We start from the raw sequence: 8906 nt of genomic DNA, 5'->3' as shown, positions 1-8906 counted from the left end.
TGTGAAACGTGCACTTCTCACTAACTCAGACGCTGGTCCCTGGGCAGTGTCAATTACCGAAGTTTGACTTGACTTGTCGCCTCATAGAGAATTTATCCACTGGAAAATGAACAGAAAGACAACCTAGGGCCTTTTAGGAGTAATTAATGTGTTTGGGATTGCTGTGGAGCCCTAATTGCCGGTTATAAAATGTGCAGTCCTGCTACCCTCATTACTGGGCGGCCGCGGCTGTGGCCTGGGTGCGGCGGGAAGGGCAGGGTGGAGGGCTGCCACTTATTAATAGCGCTGCTTCACAGACAGACTCTCCGTGCCAGGCCCCCCCGATTTATCTTCCCGATGCCATGTTGAAGTCGGCTGTGATTTACAGCTGATTTGCTTTGGCTGTGTTAATATGAGCAACGTCACTGGGCCTTATGATTAAGTATTCATGGTTGGCTATAAATTACTCTCTTTCTTTGCTCTAGATAATCAGGGATTATTTTTCATCACTTCTGCGCGTGAATGATGAAGGGCAGTTACTTCTCTAACCTCCAGCCCAGGCTAGTCCTGGAGGGTGTGTGCGTCCAATTCTCCTGCCTCGGAAGAAGATAGGCTGCCACTGCGGCTTTCTTTTCCTTTATACGCCAATGAATGAATTGCTGCTCTTGGAAATTTGTCTCCGTACTACTGTCTGGTGGTGAGGAAAAGCTGAGAGATCTGGAAGTTTGCCAGGATCTTGCTGCCAGCCAGTCGTGGGAATAGCTAGAAATACAGTTTTCCCCGCCCTCAGTTTGCTGATCTGCCAGTCAGGAAAGACATGTTTGCCTCTACCCTGAAGTTACTGTGGGAGTCAAAGTGGACAACAATAATACCACTAGGAGGGCAACTGGAATGATATAGAGTAGATGTGAGTGGGTGTGTATTTATATATGTAACATATGTGTGTCTATAAATGTGTGTGTGTATTGTTTCTGTTGTTGTTCTGAACTATCCTAGCCAGTATTCTCTGGAATAATCTCCAATTAGGAAAGCATAAATAATGTTAGCATTATACTGGTCATTCACTGGCCCTTTTTTTAAGTTTTTGTTTTTTTGTTTTTAAGTAATCTGTAGGCCCAGTGTGGGATTTAAACTCAAGACCCCAAGATCAAGAGTCACAGGCTCCAACAACTGAGATAGCCAGGGGTCTCTGTGTTGAGTATTTTTCAAAGATTAGCTTGCTCGGTCCTTAAGATGCCCAAGTTACTATTTTTTTAAAAATTTATTTCCACTTTACAGATAAGAACCATGATGCTCAGATACATTAAGTGCTTTAAGGTCACAAAGCTCAACTGTGAGCAGTGTGCTGGAAACCGTGTGTTATAGGCCACCTCTCCCATGGGGGCCTCTAGAGCACTCAGAGCTCATTGCAACTTCCCTATACCTAGGATTTTAACGATTATCTAATTTTTGTGCAGATGAGAAAGTGGATCTTTAGGGAAATAAATATGAATCACTTAGGCAACTTAGTGAGGAACTAGAGTGCTTAATTTCTAGGCAGAGTGGGGGCTCACACATGTGAAGGTACGAGGGGACCTTGGTCATAACTGGTCTCAGTAACTCCCGCCTTGATGCTTAAGGGGTAAGGGATGCTCTGGATGACATCAGGGGGAAGTTCAGAGTTGGAACCTTCCAGGGGCATGGCTGCATCAGGTCATTCCTCTCCTGGCCACCCCTTCTCACGCACTGAGAAATGATGGCCCCTGAAACGGGAATAAAATGCTCTGTCTTGCAACACCATGTTGTCCCTCCCATGGTCTTGGCCTATCTTGCTTTGGGCCACCGCCCTCATCTCTCAAATGATCAAAATGGCTTTCTCTTGTGATAGAGGGATCTCCTTTATGAGCTCTAGGTGTGAAGGCAGCAAGGTTCAAGGTGAGATAACAACAGAAGAAGATCATTTTCTGATCAGTTAAAAAAAAAATAGCAGCAAGCGTTTTAGTAGATGGTAAGGAATAAAAAAAGAGAGAAGACTGTGGGCAAGAAAAAGATAATTTTGAAGGGTTCCCTAAGGAACATCATGTACTTTGATGAAATAACATAGCTGCAAGTGTTTTTGCTTATTTGTTTTTGGTAATATCTGTGTTAACAATATCCACTCATCTGATGGATGGGGCACTGCTAAAGATACCAGCTCAGGAAAAAGGACTTTGATCTACACTGGGAGATATTTTACCTAGTGGAAAGAAAATAAAATGGAAGTAGACCCGAGTCCATTACTCATGCGTAATGACTGGAAAAGTCACGCCACCAAAGGATCTCCTTGATGGGCCTGAAATAGATTCAGATTTGTAAGGAAAAGGCATTAAAAAAGAGAGAGAGAGACAAATGTGCATGATTTATTTATTTATTTATGTAAATTGCTAAATCATACGGCAGATAAGAGTGATTCTATTGGTTGGGGTCACTGACAGGTGGGGAGAGACAACCTCCAAAGGGGAAGCAGACAGGTAATCAGCCTCTCAGACTGGGAAGCCAGGGACTTGCATAATGTGTAAGAATTGGGATTGACCCCAAGCAGAGAGCCATTGCTCGTCTCTCAGGTGTAGCCTGTTTCTGGGGCAAACTCTGCATTTGGGAAGTTTGGTGTCCCACCACCCCTTCCACTCCTCGGGTCTTTTCTTTGCATGCGGCCCGCCCTGCTCCGCACCCTCAGAACGGGCTGCTTTATGAAGGAGGACAGCGGAGGAAAGGCAGGCTGGTTGATGTCGCATCAGCTGATTTGGGGCAGGCTGAGATAAGACGTTCACAGAAGATGCTTGGGCAGAGACTTCCAGCAGCGGTCACACCTAGGGGTCTGCAGCTCTGTAGACAGGGAGAGACAGAAGGGAGTGATTTAAAAGTTTTGGGTGTGCAAGGGCCATGGGAAGAGAAGTGTGGGAGGGAAGGCTAGGGCCACACCATCCTTTCCGAAGGCACAACCTAGGCTGGAAGGGTGGCACACCATATCCATGAGTTTCTGTGCCCAGATACTCATCACGTGCTCATACCTGGCTACAAGGGAAGTTGGACATGACGTCCATTCTTTGGGTGGTTATGGGCCCAGCTAAATCCAGGGATTTTTACAGAAAGGGCAGAACAGGAAGCTGCAGATTTAGGTACAACCGGAGGCTCAACCACAAACAACACCCCCTATTCACACCCACGCTCAGACTAGCACTCTCACTGGCCTGAACACCGGCTCGGTCTTTTTTGAATTACGAGCTGATGTGTCAGTTATCTATTCACTCTTTGCCCCACCACTTTTATTTGTAGACTAGAGATTATAATTCTTTTTTACCCCCTCATTTGGATTTGTTTTTATAATGGAAAGTAATTTTTTTTCTTTAGCATTGGAACATCCATTTCCATTTTAGTTAGGAGAAAACTTTAAAAAATATAATAGATTACAATTTCAACCATATCCACTGATGTTCTTTCTTCTTAAGTCCATCAAGTCATAGAGGAAAATTAAGATGTCATACACTAGAGTGTTACTTACAATCCCCGTTTCTCTTGAATTAAATGCACTTTTTAAAAAAATCTTTTTTGTCCCTGTTTTAAGGATAGCTGGATACGTATTTAGTGCATTGAAGTCAGCATAACAGAAAACAAATTTTAAAAAAATGTTAATAATTACTAATTTAGTTGCTTTTACTATCATGATACATAACTCACCAAGTTTATAAACTTTGGTTTAGGATTTGTTTTGTCTGTTTTTCTCCAGGCAAATATCAAGAGGGTCAGATATAGCAAATGGCTTAGTGCAAAAAACCAAAACAAAACAAAAAAGGTTTTATAGAGAGTAAAGTCTGATTTTAAGCTCTATGCCTTCCTGACCCTGAAATCTAGATTTTTCATGTTTTACCACACTGCCTCCAGCTCGCCTGAATTCCCGGCTGGAATCCTCTGCACTGGGTAACATGACCTCCCTGGTATATTGAGCCGAGTCTGACTTCTTGAGAACACAGCGATATTTTTGCATTTGTACTTGTCTCAAGATCATGTGGCATGATTAATTTGATGAGTTCTTTCGAAGTTTGCAGCCAGCATCTGTCCCAAGGGATTTCCTACAAGGGGTAAATGCAGCCCTCGTTGCAAGACTCCCAGGGCCTTTGAGTAGTGAGAGAACCAAGTTGGAAAACACATTCTTGTAACTTTAAAAATAAATTCTTGTCTGCCAACTAGAAACAGCCTCCTAATGTGCCACATCCCACATGCATTTGGATTTAATTTGTTTGCTTTTTCTCAGTGATTGCTCTTTAATTATTGCAATGTTGAAACAACTTGCAGTGTCTCTAAAAATACGCTACAGTAGGTGGGGGAAAGATGAGGGGTAAGAATAGGCAGCATCGAAGGCTGGGGAAGCAGCTGTCCAGGGAACATTCCCATGCTCAGGGCGAGTGTGTTCATGGCTCTCGGTCCCATGCTTTATCTCCTGAAGGGCGGGGTGGCAGTCCAAACGTGACTTGCTAGCAGTCAATTTATAGTCTTTTGGGAAATTATGAAATCACTTTTACAAAGATATGATGGACTAATTTGGGATAAGTTCAACTGGTTGGAGTATGTCAGCAGCAGGAGGAAGACACAAATTCCACTTGATCCAAAATCACAGCGAAGAAACGTAAAGCATGATGTCTCTGATTCTTGCCTTCACTCTTCCATACTCCTCTATTGAGATGAGATGGTGAACCCTGGAGCTCCTGCCAGACTTTTGGCTCTATCTCTAATACTGTGAGAATGTCTCCTAGGGTCTGTAGACACCCTACTAAAGTCTCTGCCTTCATGGTCTGCAACAATGCTGACGACTGGGAAGAACAACAGCTAGCAAGATGACTGCACATTTTTTTGAGTGACTTGGTCCTATCCATCTTTACTGAGAGGCTGGGGACTCAGGCAAGTTCAGTCATGTCCTTGGTTATACAGTTTGGAGGGAGTTTGAATCCATACCTGTCTATTGCTGAAGTCTGGCTTTTATCTTTAAAACATATGCCATTTTAGGTTGTGTTTCAGGCATGATAGGAGGTGTGCATGGTAAGTCTGTTGGGAAATGTTCTTGAGAACAACTTCTGCCATGGGGGTGGGGTGAGGGAGAGAAGCAGGACTGAGCCAAGGAGAGGTTGCCCCAGGAGGCAGTGGCAACCCCAGTCTTGTAGGGTGTTCTGGAAATGGCATTGTCCTTAGAGTTGTCCAGAATCAAGGTTTTTCGTTTTTTGTGGTTTTGTTTGTTTGTTTGTTTTTCTTTTAGATTTTATTTATTTATTTATTTGGCAGACAGAGATCACAAGTAGGCAGAGAGGCAGGCGGGGGTTGGTGTGGACGAAGGCTCCCTGTTGAGCAGAGAGCCCGACACGATGTGGGGCTTGATCCCAGGACCCTGAGATCATGACTTGAGCCGAAGGCACAGGCTTTAACCCACTGAGCCCCAGGCGCCCCAGAATCAAGGTCGTTTTTAACCAGTTTTTGGTTTTAAGCTAACCTTAGGGAATATGAGGCCCTTGTAATTAAGCCTTCTGTCTGGAGCAGTTAAAGTCCCTTTACATGCTGCCAAAGTGGTCTTCTGAAGTTGGCGATTAGTCATCCTCATGCTTTCACTAGCTTTTTTTACTGCATCCATAAGTAAGCTGTTGTCCTCAACAATACCTATCAGTGACCATAATCCTTAAAATCACTACTTTATCTGGAAACCAGCCACTACTCCCTTCTTTGGCTACCACAGTCCCACTTGAGAAGTTTCAGCATCTGTGCTGTTCCAGAATGCAGGTAGCTCTTGGCTGTGAGAGACGGAGCCCTCGCTGCTGACCAGCTAGTGACCCATATGCTCCCAAACCCCATTTTAGAGTTGGCTTTCTGACCCTGCTCCATATACCAGCTGTCTTAGAACAGACTCGTGGGAAACGGAGTCTGAGACAGAAATTTGTGTGAAGGAAGTCTATTGAGAAGTGCTCCTGTTCTCAAGAAGTAAGGGAGTGACAATCAGACAGAGGAGGAGGTTGGACTATGATGCTATTGAACCAGGGGGTCAGTAGATCATGCAGAGGGTCTGGAGCTGGGATTTGAAATAAGGTGGTCAGGATTTTGTGGCCACTCATTGAACAGTCTTTGGGTGTTGGCTACTCCCACAGAGGGCTTTGGGCAAGATGTTTCTCTTCTCTGCTTAGTTGTTAGAAAAAGCACAGTATCCCATACTCCCAAGACGGGATACAAGTGCCTTGGTCCTGAAAAGGATTCTGGGCAGCACAGCACAATGAGAACTGCATGCTGTGAATTCTGTTCTCAGGTTGGCATGGGCTCACACCCTCAGCAGATTACTGCACCTCTCTGGATTTCAGCTTTTTCAGCCATGAAGCAGAAGCTCTGTGTTTGTGAACCTGTGCCAGATAATATCTAAGGAAGTATCTTCTCTGTAAAATATAATTAAATGTTTTTTTTTAAACTTCATGAATTAGTTTCTTGAGATGAAACAATAGAAAACAAGGGACAGATGTCAGTTACACCTGTTTTAGATCCTTTTCTGTTACTTAAAGTTATTGGGAGTTTGGCTAATTTTCATAGACTTCTCTGTGCCCTGGTGTTTCCACTAACAAAATGGGGATACTGATATTGAGTTCATGGGGCTACTGTAAGGCTTAAATGAGACTGTTTTTTCTCACAGTTCAATCTCCATCACTTTCACTAAAACCAGGTGAAGGCGTTGGTTTGTAATATTCTGATTTATTTTGATACAGAAGTTTACTTGTATCAAATTTCTCAGACTACATAGTCAACACATTGGGTAAATATTCAGTCATTTTTCTGAATGTGATTGGTTGTGTCTGACAAAATCCACTGGAGTATATAAAGAGGGGTTTATCAATAAGAACAATGGGTATTAGTAGAACTTGGGGAGATGGCAGTGCAGGTCATGCATATGAGGTAAGTTATGTTGCCATGAGCCTCCCTCCTGGTGATGGATTGCCCTGATACCATCACCAGGGGAACATTTCCCAGAGAGCATATGATTCCTGTACCCTGCTTGGATGACTTCATTTGATGAAACACAGTCCAATGGCTTGTCTTCAGAGAAGCACTCAGGTGGGACCAGGCTTGACTTTCATAGACAGGAAGGGCAAAGTCAAGGTGGGAAGGGAGATGGGCTGGAGGACAAAAGTTGGGCTTTTGGTGGCAAATAAGGAATGTATGTTTGTAGTGACATTTATACAATGAATGTTATTCAAGGGAAGAAGCCTACCCAGGGCCGGAATGGAAAGAAAGATGGTCAGTCATCCCAAAAGGGACTTCAGACCCAGAAAGCTCTTCCCCATGGCTTTCACCATTTAACTCCTCCATCTGGGGACACAGATCTGTCCCCAGAATACTCTAGACTAAGAAATGAAGTTCTGAATACCTTGAATATAATTCAAAAGGTCACTGATACAGTGGAAAAGACACTTCCTATGGCATAGAACAGAACTGACATTGAATTTCTAGCTCTCGCTCTCTGTGTTCAATAATATATCAGTTTCATATAATACCCAGTGCTCATCACATCACATGCCCTCCTCAATGACTATCACCCAGTTACCCCAACCCCCTACCCATGTCCCCTCCAGCAACCCTCAGTTTGTTTCCTACAGTTAAGAGTCTCGCATGGTTCCCCCACCTCTGCTAACTTCCTATTTTTGTTTTCTTTCCTTTCCCTTATGGTCCTCTGCCCTGTTTCTTATGTTGCACATATGAGTGAAATCATATGATAATTGTCTTTCTCTGACTGACTTATTTTTCTTAGCATAATACCATCTAGTTCTATCCACATCAATGTAAATGGTAAGAACGGATCCTTTTTGATGGCTGAGTAATATTCCATAGCATAGATATGTATGTATGTATGTATGTATGTATGTCTGGTGTGTGTGTGTGTGTGTGTGTGTGTGTGTGTATGTATGGCACATCTTCTTTATCCATTCTTCTGTTGATGAACCTCACCACTCCACAGTTTGACTATTGTGGGGGATTGGTACCCCTTTGGATCACTACATTTGTATCTTTGAGGTAAATACCTAGTAGTGCAATTGCTAGATCATGGGGTAGCTCTATTTTTATCTTCTTGAGGAACCTCCATACTGTTTTCCAGAGTGGTTGTAAGAGCTTGCATTCCCACCAACAGTGTAGGAAGGTTCCTCTTTCTCTACATTCTTGTCAATATTTATTGTTTCCTCTTTTAATTTTAGCTATTCTTATGGTGTGAGGTGGTATCTCATTGGGGTTTTGATTTGTATTTCCCTGAAAACAAGTGACGGTGAACATTTCTTTTCAGGTGTCTGTTGGCCATTTGTTGGTCTTCTTTGGAGAAATGCTTGTTCATGTCTTCTGCTCACTTCTTGACTGGATTATTTGTTTTTTTGTGTGTGTTAAGTGCTTTATAGACCTTGGATACTAGCCCTTTATCTGGTATGTCATTTGCAAATATGCAGATTACCTTTTAGTTTTTTTGACTGTTTCCTTTGCCATGCAGACACTTTTTATCTTGATTAAGTCCCAGTACTTCATTTTTGCTTTTGTTTCCCCTTCCCTTTCGAGATGTATCTAGCAAGAAGTTGCTGTGGTTGAAGTCAAAGAGGTTGCTGCCTATGATTTCCTCTAGGATTTTGATGGATTCCTGTCTCATATTTAGATCTTTCATCCATTTTGGGTTTCTCTTTGTGTATCATATAAGAAACTGATCCAGTTTCATTCTTCTACATGTGTCTGTCCAATTTCCCAGCACTATTTATTAAAGAGACTATCCTTTTTCCAATGGACATTCTTTCCTGCTTTGTCAAAGATTATTTGACCATAAATTTGAGGGTCTCTATTCTGTTCCATGTGCCTGTTTTTGGGTTTTTTGTTTGTTTGTTTTGTTTTGTTAGTATCATACTGTCTTAATGGTT

The sequence above is a fragment of the Mustela lutreola genome, chromosome 3 (genome assembly GCF_030435805.1).
Source record: "Mustela lutreola isolate mMusLut2 chromosome 3, mMusLut2.pri, whole genome shotgun sequence".
Taxonomy (NCBI): Eukaryota; Metazoa; Chordata; class Mammalia; order Carnivora; family Mustelidae; genus Mustela; species Mustela lutreola.
Note: the sequence above shows the minus strand (reverse complement) of the source record.